Here is a 13,837-nt window from a genome sequence, read left to right on the forward strand (position 1 = left end):
GTGTGTGTGCAATCAATCTACACCATCGAGAACATCAGCTTGATTGTTTGGTCAGGCTTTGAGACCACAAAATCGCCAGCATGGTAAAGTACCCAGCTCCCGGGCTCACCCAGGGAGCAGAGCACTGAGATAATGAGTGCTGCCCACCAGAGGTGGAGAGCTGGAAGCGAACAGGCTTCTTGTCCCAACCATGGACATGCTCAGTGCTTCAAACTCGGCGTCCAAATCGCTTGTAGAACTTTCCGAGATGAATCCTGAAGTATATGCTGTAGGTTCCCACAGGGAAGCTGAAATCGATCTTTCCAACCACTTCAAACCACCAGATTTGCTGAAGGTATGCCACAGATGAAATCTGCATGAACAAAACAAGAAAGCGTAGGTAAGGTTGGATCCAGAACATATGACATTCTCAACCGTAATTGAGTTTGAATAGAGTAGATACATTTTCAGAACGTCATTATGAGAACCAATTACGGTTCAAACTCAATTACGGTTGAGAACATAACTAGTTAATATTAATATGTTAACTCAATTACGGTTCAAACTCAATTACGTCATACAACCAAACATATCATTATGTTTCAGAACTAAGAGTACATTTTAATTTATAACTTTGGCTTTACAATGTTAGTTAATACTCGGTGGAATAAACCACGGAGAAATATGTACTTTGTCATGAGGGAAACTGGAAAGACCTTTGGTTCAACACTCTTATAAACTTTATAATACTATCTTATGTTGAATAGTTCCACATTGGTTGTGGAAGGGCAAATGTCCTAAGATATAATTGGGGGAGCCCCTCACCTTAATGGCTAGCTTTTGGGGTGGGAAATGCCCTTTACGATCCTATAATTGGTATCAGAGCCTGGCTAGTTTAACATCTCTGGCCCGATGGACACAGTGTGTGAAGGCCTGATGGACCGTGGGTGCCTGCGGGGCTCGTATACCTGATGGACCGTGGGCAGGGCCCGTATACAGTTAAGGGTTGAGGGACACCAATGTGTGAAGGGGGAGATTGTTGAATAGTCCCACATTGGTTATAGAACGGGGAGATTGTTGAATAGTCCCACATTGGTTGTGGAAGGGTAAAGGACCTAAGATATTAGTGGGGGAGCCCCTTACCTCAATGGCTAGCTTTTGGGGTGGAAAATGCCCTTTACAATCCTACATCTTATGGAGCTTTAGAAGACAACAAGGAGCAAGGTAGATTACTAAAACAACTATCAAAATATCAGCATTCAGATCAAACTTTTAATTTCAAAACCAAGTTAGAGGTATGCGTGAACAGACACTTAACTCAGTCTCGGCTCCAACCTCCCTAACCATCAGCCCTACCTTGACCAGCAATATCCATCCCGTACCAGAGACGGACAACAGCTTGAGCTCATGGAGCATGCAGATGGCCTCAGCCATGCGCTTGCGGGGCATGTCGACAGTGACGATGGTCGCACTGCGAGGACAAAAAAACTCAGTAAAAGGCAAACATTTTCTTGAGTGAAGTTACTGCTGTAAAAGAAAGTGATGGCTCAATGATCTACAGGGATTAGCAAGCATAAATCTCTGTTTCTTGCAGAGTAAATTGTACTCCTACCAAATTCCCTTATCTGATTATGGATTGTCTAACATCAGAATCTAGGCCTTTTTTTTCACCATCCTACAATGAACTGAAGGATGGCGCGTCATACTACCCCCAATGAACTGAAGGAAAAACTAAGTTGTAAAAAAAAAATCAACCACAATAATAGTCTCTCAAAGGTGAATTTCAACTACAAATTTTGCACATAATTATAAAGCTAAAGGTTGAAAGTTGCAAACTCAGGGTGATCTCTATAGATTATAGAACAAGACATAATGTGTCACCACCATATATAAGCAAAATTGTAAGCTATGCAAACATGTCACTGACCTATGTGCCAGGAATACAAGAATAACGACAGGTCAACAGTAAAGCAAAAAACAGAATCTCGGTTGTTAGTTTCAATGGGCTTTCTACCAAGTTTGTTTAAGCATTACAAGAAGCAATCAAGCTGTATTAAAAATAGTATAAATCAGTAGTGCTTCATTTGGTATTCCTTTGTGGTGGTGATAGTCCAGAAAAGATCATATTAAGAGATATTAAAAGAAACTGATGACAAGGTTAGTTTCCTTTGTATTGGTAAGAACATTAGTTTCCTTTGTATTGGTAAGCAATGACAATGATGGTCTGTTAGCAACTACTTTGGAATATTGGATCATGCATTTATGAAAAAGGGGAAAAAAGAGAAGCATGGAAGGACAAGCAAATTGCAAAATAACCATCTGTTCGAAGCACCAGTTATTCTTGTACATGAATAGTTACCTTATGCTAGATGAATTGTATTAATATCCAACTCTTACAATAGAAGTAATATGCATCAAAATTTCTGTACACACATTATTTTTGAAATTTGTGTGGAATAACGCTTTCAACACAAATCTTCCCCAAAATTAATGGCTAAATATCTACTATGTAAAAACATAAATAAATAAGTAAAATGGAATCCTGTAAAAACACACACTCATGCCATGTCCGGAGTATATTCTACGGAACCCTATGAAAACATGAAAGGATCCATTGAATCTAAAACAATAGGAAATTATTACAACAAGTGTACAGTGTATCTTGCAGCTTGCCTATACTGTGCAATACCCTAATTTTCGCCAAGAGTAAATTATACCTACGGTGCAACAACTTGGCAGGTGGGTGCGATATAGTGTAAGAACTTAAGAATTGAACGTCCAAGTGTGATAACTTGATAAGTGGGTGCGTTCTAGTGCAAGAACTTGACAATTAGTATTTTGGTGCATCAACTTGGCTATGCATATGCTAGGTGAGTTTTTTTTTCACGATGTTAACATGCCATTACATAATAATCCTACGGATATTACTTTATAATATTGAATTTAATCTTTAAGAATTTTTTGTTTTCTTCACCTTCTCAAATATCAACCGAAATATAATAATTTCTACATCCGATTTATTTTAAAAAATATAAATATGCTTATACAAATCCATGCAAGTATATTGTCAAAATAAGTACTTAAAAATTGAATTTACATAAAAAAATGCTCCAAATAATTAAAATGTCACGTAACTTAATTTATTGTATCAAAATCGTACCAACCTTGCAAGTTGTTGCATTTACACGATCACTTATAAAGTTTTTATACTATTGCACTTACATTTAATGTTGTTACTAGAACGCTTATTTCTCAAGTTAATGCACCAAATTACACCTATATGCCAAGTTGATGCACCGTGTGTGCAATTTACTCTTTTCACCAATATTGCTTTAATTTCAGAGGTGTAGAAACTGTTACATGCAGTAACTTTGAATGGTTGACAAAGGAGAATATTTTCTTGACACAGTTAAAATCATGTACAGGAACATGTTGATTTGTATTTGTTCCGAAATGGAAGAATCACTAAAAACAAACTCTTCATTATCAACCAAACGAAGTCATAGAAAAAGCTTATAAAACTACCAACTTGCTATCAAGTATCAACCATTCTGGCAAAATCTTATGTTTTTTTTACTCAAAAAAAATCCTGAGGATTTTTACTGATTGATTGAATAAGATTTCCAAACTTAAGAGCACAATAGTAAAAGGGTGCACCCTGCACAAATCTAGGTGGTGATAACAAATTACTCCAGGTGGGTGCAAATCGGAATAACCTATCTTTCTCATTCATTAAACCAACTATTTCTCCTGAACTTCTGTAGTTCATTGTAGAGGAATTAAAAATCAAGGTTGCCCAATAAAGCGGCAAATCCATACCTTGGAGGGCCGCGGCATTGGTGAGGAAACCGCAGATGCAGAGGCAGTAGAGCAGCATCTCTGATGGGCAGCCACGCTTGGTCCTCCATACACTACACCAGATCTTGCCGTAGTGGTGCTGGATCTGCCGCCGTGGGTTCACCGTGAACCTATAGCCAATGACTGGTCCACCCCGTGAATCATGCCGTTTGTGAGATGAGACGAGGTCACACGGTGAGGGTTGCCCGATATTGGTGGCACTCTTGCAGTGTGGGCAGAGAGAGCGAACCAAGAAACAGAAGAAGAACCTCTCTCCGCCTTTCTTCAGTTACTGGTCATGTCTGAAAATATTTAATCAGTTTGAGAGCAATGTTCTTGGCGAGAGAGAGTTACATGAGCACGTGCATTTTTTTCTGATATAGCAATTTCGAAAACAAAAGAAGAACTGGAAGGAGAAGAACTGAACCTTTTCTTGAGCTTCTTAACTGCAGCATTTTGCTAATCTGAACCAATGCCAAAAGGAAAAGAACATCTCCACCTTTCTTCAGTTACCGGTCATGTCTGAAAACATTTAATCAGTTTGAGAGCAGCGTTCTTGGCGAGACTCGAGAGAGAGCTACATGAGCACTTGCATATTTTTCTGATAGTAATTTCGAAAACAAAAGAAGAACTGGAAGGAGAAGAACTGAACCTTTTCTTGAGCTTCTTAACTGCAGCACTTTGCTAATCTGAACCAATGCCAAAAGGAAAAGAACAGGAGGGCAATTACAGATCGTAGTTCCACACCCTTAGGTAAAAATGAACTGATGAAATGCAGCATATCCCGTAACAATGAAGGCATGAAAAATAGAGAGCGTACCAAATTTTGGTGAGGATGCAAGCTACGATAGATATACAAAATGCAAAAATGACCGGAATTGCTGAAGCAGCACATGAAGGAAGATATCAATGCCCCAACAGTAACAAATAAGATAATAGTCATAAAATTGTGGAAGAATTACTTTTTCTTGACTTGAAACCTGGTGATTAGAAAGATACATTTCAGCTCAAAGTTTTACTTATATAAGATGTAATTTCAGACTATCAAATCAATATTTGAGTACTGAAAATGTATGTGTTTGTAATTTGGCAGAAGCGTTCTACCTCTCTCGAGGCCGCGTTACGTGTTAATATAGATGAGAAAAGCCCTCATCGTGGCTTGTACAAACTGGGACAATTAGAGATAGAATATATCTTGTGAAATAAGAAAGAAAATAGAAACCGATTCTATCTCCTATCAATATATGCTATTATTGCATGCACAAACTCTTCTAACACTCCCCCTCAATCATAACTTATCTAAGTTAAGATTGTGCCTAAAATTTCTAAGCTGCTGAACTGAAAGCGGCTTAGTGAAACCATCAGCCACTTGATCTCCTGAAGATATAAACTTGATTACCAATTGTTTTCTAGCAACTCTTTCTCTGACAAAATGATAATCCACTTCTATATGTTTAGTCCTGGCATGAAAAACATGATTAACTGACAAATACGTTGCACCAAGATTATCACACCATAGACATGCTGTCATAGGTGCATTAATCCCAATTTCCTTAAGTAAAGTTTGTATCCACATAACTTCTGCAGTTGCATTAGCAACTGCCTTATATTCTGCTTCTGTACTTGATCTCGAGACTGTTGCTTGTTTCCTAGCACTCCAAGACACTAAATTGGATCCCAGAAACACAGCAAAACCTCCAGTTGACCTTCTATCATCCACAGATCCTGCCCAATCAGCAATTAAAAATAACTTACCAACATAGATGAAGACTGGCTTATTTTCAAACCTAGATCAACTGAAAATTTTATATATCTCAATATCCTCTTTACTGCCATCCAATGTTCAACAGTTGGACTATGCAAAAACTGACAGATTTTATTCACTGAAAAAGAAATATCGGGTCTAGTCAATGTGAGATACTGCAAAGCTCCAACTATACTTCTATATTTAGTTGCATCACTTTCACCAAGAACAGTACCACTATGAGCTGACAATTTTTCTGAGGTAGAGATAGGAGCATTGACTGGCTTACAATTCAACATACCTGCCTTTTTTAATAAATCCGTGGCATACTTTTCTTGCTTTAAGAGTATACCATCATCCACTGTACTCACCTCTATACCCAGAAAATAATGAAGATTTCCTAGATCCTTGAGTGCAAATTCTTGCCTCAAATATGTCAGCAATGCAGTTACTGCTCCTTCTGTAGAACTAGCAACAATTATATCATCAACATAGATAAGCACAAAGACTGTAACATCTCCCTTGCTATAAAAGAATAATGAAGTATCAGCCTTAGATGCCTTAAAACCAAGATTACACAACTTTGTGCTTAACCTTGAATACCAAGCACGAGGAGCCTGTTTCAATCCATAAATAGCCTTATCTAACTTGCAAACATAGCTAGGCTCACTCTTATCTTCATATCCAGGTGGTTGTCTCATATAAACTTCCTCTTCCAAATAACCATGAAGAAAAGCATTTTGTACATCAAGCTGACGAAGACACCAACCTCTAGATACAACGATAGATAAAATAGTTCTAATAGTTGCTGCTTTAACAACTGGACTAAACATATCCTCATAATCAATTCCATATCGTTGTTTAAATCCTTTAGCTACTAAGCGAGCCTTATAGCGATCCAAACTTCCATCAGACTTCCTTTTAATTTTATAAACCCATTTGCAGTCTATAATATTTTTGCCACTACTAGGCGGAACAAGATGCCAAGTTTTATTATCTAGAAGAGCAGTAAACTCAGCATCCATAGCATGTTTCCAATTATTATCAGCTAAAGCTTCAGCTAGATTATTTGGCTCTCCAGTCATAGCTTATACCTAGTTGCAACCGAGTCATTGGACGCTGTACCATCTGCTGCTGCTGCTCTGCGCCATCATTACCATCATTGCCGTGCTGCTGTACACTATGCTGTGCCTGCGAGTGCTGCTGCGCACTATGCTGTGCCGACGATGTGGCAGTCGGCGGGCCTTCTTGCTCCCCCTGTGACGCAGCTGCAGAGCTAGCACCATCATGTGCAGTAGAACTGTCCTCATCTGCATGGTACTGTACAAGAGAGTCATTATTAAATTTTACATCATTAGGCTGAATAACTGATGCATGATCAGGATCTTCTGTGCCGTCTGGATCTTCTGCATTTTCTTCAAAAACCTCTGTATTCCCTGAAGCAATATTCTCCATATTTCCTGAATTATCATTCAAGTGCTCATGCTGATCTGTAACATGCTCAGACATACCATTAGAACGTTCAGGAGTATTAAGCATGTGATCATTACTATATCCAACCCCATTAGGAATCAAAGAAGAAGGTAAAAGTAAGATTTCTGATCTCAATCTAGCTCCAGCATTAGAATGCAATTTAGAGAAAGGAAAGACATTCTCATCAAGACAACATCCCTTGAAATATAAACTTTGCCAGTAGATACATCGAGGCACTTAAAACCTTTATGTATATTGCTATAACCAAGAAAAACGCATTGTTTTGAGCGAAACTCAAGCTTGCGCTTATTGTAAGGACGAAGATTTGGCCAACAAGCACAACCAAACGTTCTCAAAGCAGAGTAATTAGGTTTTTGATCAAGGAGCCATTCTAAAGGGGCGGAGTATTGAATAACTTTGCTAGGAAGGCGATTTATGAGATATGTTGCTGCTAGGAAAGCCTCATCCCAGAACTTTAGCGGCACTGAGGCATGAGCTAGGAGAGCTAACCCAACCTCTACAATATGTCTATGCTTGCGTTCTGCGGAACCATTTTGTTGGTGAGCGTAGGGACAAGAGACATGATATGAAATACCAATCTTGGTAAAGAAGGAGTGTAATTTCTCATACTCTCCTCCCCAGTCAGTTTGCATAGAAATAATCTTTCGGTTAAACAGCCTTTCAACAAGCTACTGAAACTCATGAAACTTGGAAAACACCTCAGACTTGTTCTTTAAGAGATAAATCCAAGTAAATTTACTGAAATCATCTATGAGATTGACATAATACTTCCTACTCTCAACAGACACAGGAGCAGGTCCCCACACATCTGAAAACACAAGCTCTAAAGGATGACTTGACACACTAGAGGACTTGGGATAGGGAAGCTGATGACTCTTGGCCTGTTGACAGGCATCACACACTCCTAATTCATTAATCTCTCCCAAACATGGGAGTTTATTATTGCTAATAATCTTTTGAACAATAGCTAGAGATGGGTGACCCAGACGACTGTGCTACCTCGAATAGGTAGGCTTGACGACTCCGAGGACTTGCTTGGATGAGGAAAACGAAGATGTTGGCAAAGGGTACAATCCATTGCGGCATGGCCCTCTAAGAAGAAGATTCCTCGTGACTTGATCCTTGATAGCAAAGAAACGTGAGTGAACTTCAACAAAAGTGTTATTATCAACAGCTAGGCGATGAGCAGATATGAGATTCTTTTTAGCTTTTGGAACATGGAGGATATTTTTGAGATGAATATTGCGGACAGGGGAATGAATAATAGAATGACCAACATGCTTAATATCCATACCTGCACCGCTCGCCGTATGAATTTGTTCCTTGCCGTTGTACTTTTCGTGAGTCGTCAATTTTTCCAGCTTGCCTGTGATATGATCTGTAGCTCCCGTGTCCATGTACCAATTTGTATCTACACCATAGGATGCCACAGCAGCAATTATGGAGTTTGGAACAAAATTTTCATCGTACTTGTGCCAACAATCGGCCACCACATGACCGGTTTTTCCACAGAGTTGGCAGATGGGGCGTGGTCTGTTGCTGAAGCCACGTGCGCCTCCGTTTCCTCGGCCCTGACCGCCGCGATCGCCACGGCCGCCGCCACCGCGCCCGCGAGATGCGTTAGCGATATTGTTGTTGAAGCCGGTGTTGTTGTTGAAGTTGCTGTTGAAACCACCGCCGCTTTTTCCTCCACGTTTGGCGCTGTTGACAGAAGAGCCGCTCACCTGTTGCCGTAGCTTCGCCCTGCCTTCGAAGCTCAGATGTTGAGAGTAAATCTCGGCGACAGAAACAGCTTCCGCCTTGCCAACCAGATTGGAAACAACAGGCTCGTAGTCATCGTCGAGTCCGACAAGAATATATGACATCATCTCTTCATCGTCAAGCGGTTTTCCGGCGTAGGACATCTCATCGGCGAGAGATTTCATCTTGGTGATATATTCTGTAACACTGAGGTCACCCTTGCGAGTTGTCGACAGTGTGTTAATGACCAAATTTGGTAATATCAGTATCGGAGATAAAGATGGGATCGAAGCAGAATCGAAGATGAGGATTGTTGCGGAAACAGAGTAAGGATCGGCTGGAGTCCGAATCGGCTACGACTGGGATCGGCTAAGTCTGAGTTGGACTGGTTAAGTGATACAGCCGATTCCGACAATACGACCCGTGTGCGACATTGGGTTCGAGTTGATGTGCTTCAAGATGATTGCCACACAAGGATAGAGTCCTGGGAAGGCAATTGTATCTATTAATTAGGATATTTTATGTAAATTCCTTAGAGATAAATGTGGGCAAAAGTCTGCCGCAAAGACTTATGGTATCTTAGAGTTTGTTAGAGATAAGAGTCGTGTCCAATATGGACATATATTGTAATTCTCGGGTATAAATAGTCCCCGAGCCCTATGTAATGAGGAACACACATGTTCAATACAATTTCGGTGCATTGCCACCCTTTTTGCTTTAGTTTTATTTCGACGAGTTCTTGCTTTCGGGTTGAGCTGCATCGGTTTCGATCTTCAACAAAAGGTAAAACTTGTTATGACGGCTTGTGTTCTCGAGATTAGTGCTTCCATCTTTATGATACTCTAATCTTGTTTATGTAATCCGTCAAGTTATCATATATCTTGCATAATCTTTGACAATATCGTCATCTAACCTACAATCAGCTAACATCTGCTACCAGAAGACAGCCGATTAGGTTAAATAATGATGTTGGCTTAGATTATATGAGATATCCACCACCCTATGAAACATCCAGTGGCTTGATTGTCTAGATATTGTCCTTCTTTTCATACTTAATGCTGTATCAGTTGAGTTTGATCTATTAAGTCGTGTTTAGAATTTCAATCTCTAGCCTACCTACTGGTTGTCGATTAGGGTAGTATCGGAGTTTCAGCCGATCTTATCTGATCTAGTTGCTCTTGCTCTATATGCTCAATTAATATGTTAGATCTGCCCTTCATGTTAAGATCTTGTGGCATTTAAGTATATTAGATCTCTGTTTAGTATATTTTATTTGCTTTAATATCTTAATATAAAGTAGTATCGGAGTATTAGCCGATACATGCTAGATCTATTTGATCGGCTATGCTATGAATATGTATAATCTCATTATTAATATATATTTCAATCTAAGTGATTTATACTGTCTCGGCAAGGTGACCGATCTATCCCAATCACTTGATTTAAGTATATGTCGATATAAGGATTATATATCATTGATATCTACAGCCGATCAAGCAGATTTAGTTCCGTCTTGTTTCCTTAACAATTGCCGATCGATTCACATATGACATCGGCTCAAAGATAAATAATATGTCATCGGCATCTAGCCGATCGGCTATCATTTATGGATTTAATCATTGTTTCTTTGTCTTTGTTTCTTGTTGATTGGAGGATCAAATCAACTGGTACGCTCGTACATCCGAAGGCAAGTTTTGGACCTGCACTGGAGTTAAGCAGATCTCCCAGGCCTCGTGTTTTCCATCAACACGCTTTCGGCACGCCCGGTGGGACTGATTAGAAGTCAGAAGAACAGCTTGCTTCATGGCTGAGAAACCACCACTGTCTCCGTCGTTGGCCAGCCCGGGTAGTGGTAAGGAAAAGACCCAGAAATTCGGTCTGACTGACGTCCATGAAGGAAACGTTGTACCCATCGATCCGGAGAAGTTCACTCCTAAACAGAAGAAAGACTTCAATGCAATGATGCAGCAAGCACGAGATCAATTTTTAAGTTCATTCATGCAAACTCGCAAGGGCACATTTGTTCAGAAGTACAAGCTGAAGGTGGTTCCTAAGGATTTTGGGATCGGTTCATCTAAAGAGGGAGAAAAGAAACAAATTCCAGACGGATCAGCCCAGCCGAGTAACAAAGGTGCTACTGATGGCTCTCCAGGAGATCAAGGCGACGACCCTCAAGGGGTCCATGGGGTTCAAGGTGACGGCACTCAGGGACCGCAAGGGGGAAATCTTATTCAGAATGACAATGCATTCCAAGATTTTTTCAATAACTTTCAAGATCGAGTTGACTATGCTGTGTATAATGCTTTGATTAATCAATCTGGAGTGTTGACTAATACCTTGTCAAATATGATGAAATCGGTAGCCGATGGCTCAATAGCTGAACATCAAGCTGCAGGCACAGTTTACTTGCAAGGGGGTACTTTTCCAAATTATCGAACTTTGATCACCGATGTTCATCCACTTACTCAGGGAGTTCCTCCTGTTGCATCATCAGCTCAGCCGACGGCGCCAGCATCAGCTCCAGCACCTGCAGCGCCGTCGTCGGTTCCAGGCCAATTAATCAATCCTCAATTATTGGTAAGAGAGTAATCACAGCATCCTGGACCGAATGTGATTCAGCTAACACAAGACCAGGTTGCATCTATGTTTCTACCTCCTCAGAATGCTATTAATTCGGCTCAGCAGCAGCCGATTCAGCAAACACCGTCCAGGCAACAGGTTGTGCAGCCTATTCAACAAGCATCCCCAATTCAGCAGGCCGTGCAACCAGTTCAGCAGACGCCACCAAAGCAACCGGCTTTACAGCCGATTCAGCAGACACCGTTGAGACAACAGGTCATTCAGCCGATTCAGCAACAAGCCTCAATGAACGCATCGGCTGGGATTGCAATGCCTGGTGGCCAGCCTGTGCAGTACACTGCAAATCAGGCGGTCCCGGAACACTTGGTTCATCATATGCAACCGGATGGTTCGGTGATGCCTCAAGTTATTCCTGAGCATTTGGCGCGTGGTATTCAGCCGAACCTTCACAATTGCCAAGGGGGCAATTTGAGTTATCAATATCAGCCTCCATCACCCCAAGTTCAGTACCAATAGACAGGATCGGTGCCACCTCAATTCTACAACCAGTTTGAGCCTATACCACAACAAACACCTCAGCAGCGACCATGGGCCGACGTGATAGCTGATGTAATGAGGGAGCAATTTGGGCTTAAACCAAAAGAGACTGGGAATTTGTACCGACAACCTTATCCTGAATGGTTTGAAAGAGTTCCTTTACCTAACTGGTTTAAAGTACCAGACTTCTCAAAGTTCTCAGGACAGGATACTACATCAACCTATGAGCACATCAGCCGATTCTTAACTCAGTGTGGTGAGGCATCGGCTGTAGATGCTTTGAGGGTTAGGTTATTCCGGTTGTCATTAGCTGGGTCGGCTTTTACTTGGTTTTCTTCTCTGCCACATGGGTCGATTAACAGTTGGGCCGATTTAGAGAAGCAGTTTCATAGTTATTTCTATAGTGGGGTTCATGAGATGAAGCTGTCTGATCTCACGTCAATCAAGCAAAAGCATGATGAGCCGGTGCATGAGTATATTCAAAGGTTCAGGGAAATGAGGAATAAATGTTACAGCTTGAGTTTGACTGATGCCCAGCTAGCCGATTTGGCGTTTCAAGGGATGATTTCTCCGATCAGGGAAAAATTCTCATCTGAAGATTTCGAAAGCTTCTCAAGTCTTACACAGAAGGTGGCTTTGCATGAACAAAGGTTCGCGGATGCTAGGAAGAACTCTAGGAAGATTAATCATGTCTATCCTTATATGTATGGATCGGATGATGAGGATGATGATTCCGAAATAGCTGCAGCCGAGTGGGTCAGGAGCAAAAAGGTTATACCATGTCGATGGGTGAAGGGCTCAGGAAAAGAGGAAAGGTATGACTTTGACATAACCAAGGCTGATAAGATATTTGATTTGCTACTTCAAGAAAAACAGATTCAACTTCCTGCCGGACATACAATTCCATCGGCTGAAGAGTTGGGCAAGAAGAGGTATTGTAAGTGGCATAATTCTGGGCCTCATACGACTAATGACTGAAGGTCTTCAGGCAGCAAATCCAAACGGCTATTGAGGGAGAAAAAATCAAGTTTGATGATTCGAAGAAACCAATGAAGGTCGATGGTAATCCTTTTCCTATTAATATGGTACATACAGCCGATAGGGTCCGTGCAAAGGGTTTTCAAGTGAATTCAGCTAAGATGATCAACAAATATCAGAAGAAGTATGACAAGCAGCAGGAGAAGCATTATGAAGAACACGATGATGGTTTTGATCCTCATTGGGGTTGTGAGTTCTTTAGATTCTGCTGGAATGAAGGGATGAGGTTACCGTCCATCGAAAACTGCCCTGGGTGCAGTGATATCATTGAGAACTCAAGCCAGTCATATAATGGGAATAATCGGCTGAGGCAGGAAAGAGTGTCTGTTCATCAAAGATTGGGCCCAGTGAATCAAGGTCGCGGTCAGAAGGATGAGGTAGTTAGGACAAATCAATGGTGTCCTTCTGGTATTTTCACAAAGAACCAGAAGAGAAGGGTTCAAAAGTTGAGAAACAGGGAGCAGCTTCAAGAAGTTGAACAGGAAATTAACCATCGGCTAAAGAAAGCAAAGCCAAGACAGGAATGGTGTGTTAAGAGCCAGGTTCCTATAGCCGATGATGTTGCAGTCGAAGAGGCAAAAAGGTTAGCAAAAAGGAAGAGTGTTGTAACAGCACCAGTTAACATGGTCTTTACATTGCCACCCGAATTCGGGATTGATCAAGCCGATGTAGATGAGATAGAAGAGGAATCGGCTAAGTTGGTTTTGTCACCGAAGCGAGCAATGTTCGAGAAGCCTGAGGGGACAGAGAATCGGCATCTTAAACCATTGTATATAAACGGTTATGTCAATGGGAAGCCGATGTCTAAGATGATGGTCGATGGTGGGGCTGCAGTAAACTTGATGCCTTATGCTATATTCAGGAAATTGGGTAGGAACGCCGAAGACC

At 41.0% G+C, this 13,837-nt stretch overlaps 1 long non-coding RNA gene and 1 other non-coding gene across 2 annotated transcripts; both read right to left on the minus strand.

Annotated features, from left to right (window-relative positions):
- Nucleotides 1-1,307: 1,307 nt before the first annotated feature.
- On the minus strand, nt 1,308-4,899 carry LOC127758047 (uncharacterized). Its single transcript, XR_008013577.1, has 5 exons — nt 4,637-4,899; nt 4,469-4,505; nt 4,244-4,338; nt 3,799-4,118; nt 1,308-1,450 (listed from the first exon to the last, which is right to left on the minus strand). It is a non-coding gene; the product is annotated as an uncharacterized LOC127758047 (long non-coding RNA).
- Nucleotides 4,900-8,801: 3,902 nt separating this feature from the next.
- On the minus strand, nt 8,802-8,940 carry LOC127758277 (small nucleolar RNA Z247). The gene has a single exon (XR_008013700.1). It is a non-coding gene; the product is annotated as a small nucleolar RNA Z247 (small nucleolar RNA).
- Nucleotides 8,941-13,837: the final 4,897 nt, after the last annotated feature.

The sequence above is a fragment of the Oryza glaberrima genome, chromosome 12 (genome assembly GCF_000147395.1).
Source record: "Oryza glaberrima chromosome 12, OglaRS2, whole genome shotgun sequence".
Classification (NCBI taxonomy): domain Eukaryota; kingdom Viridiplantae; phylum Streptophyta; class Magnoliopsida; order Poales; family Poaceae; genus Oryza; species Oryza glaberrima.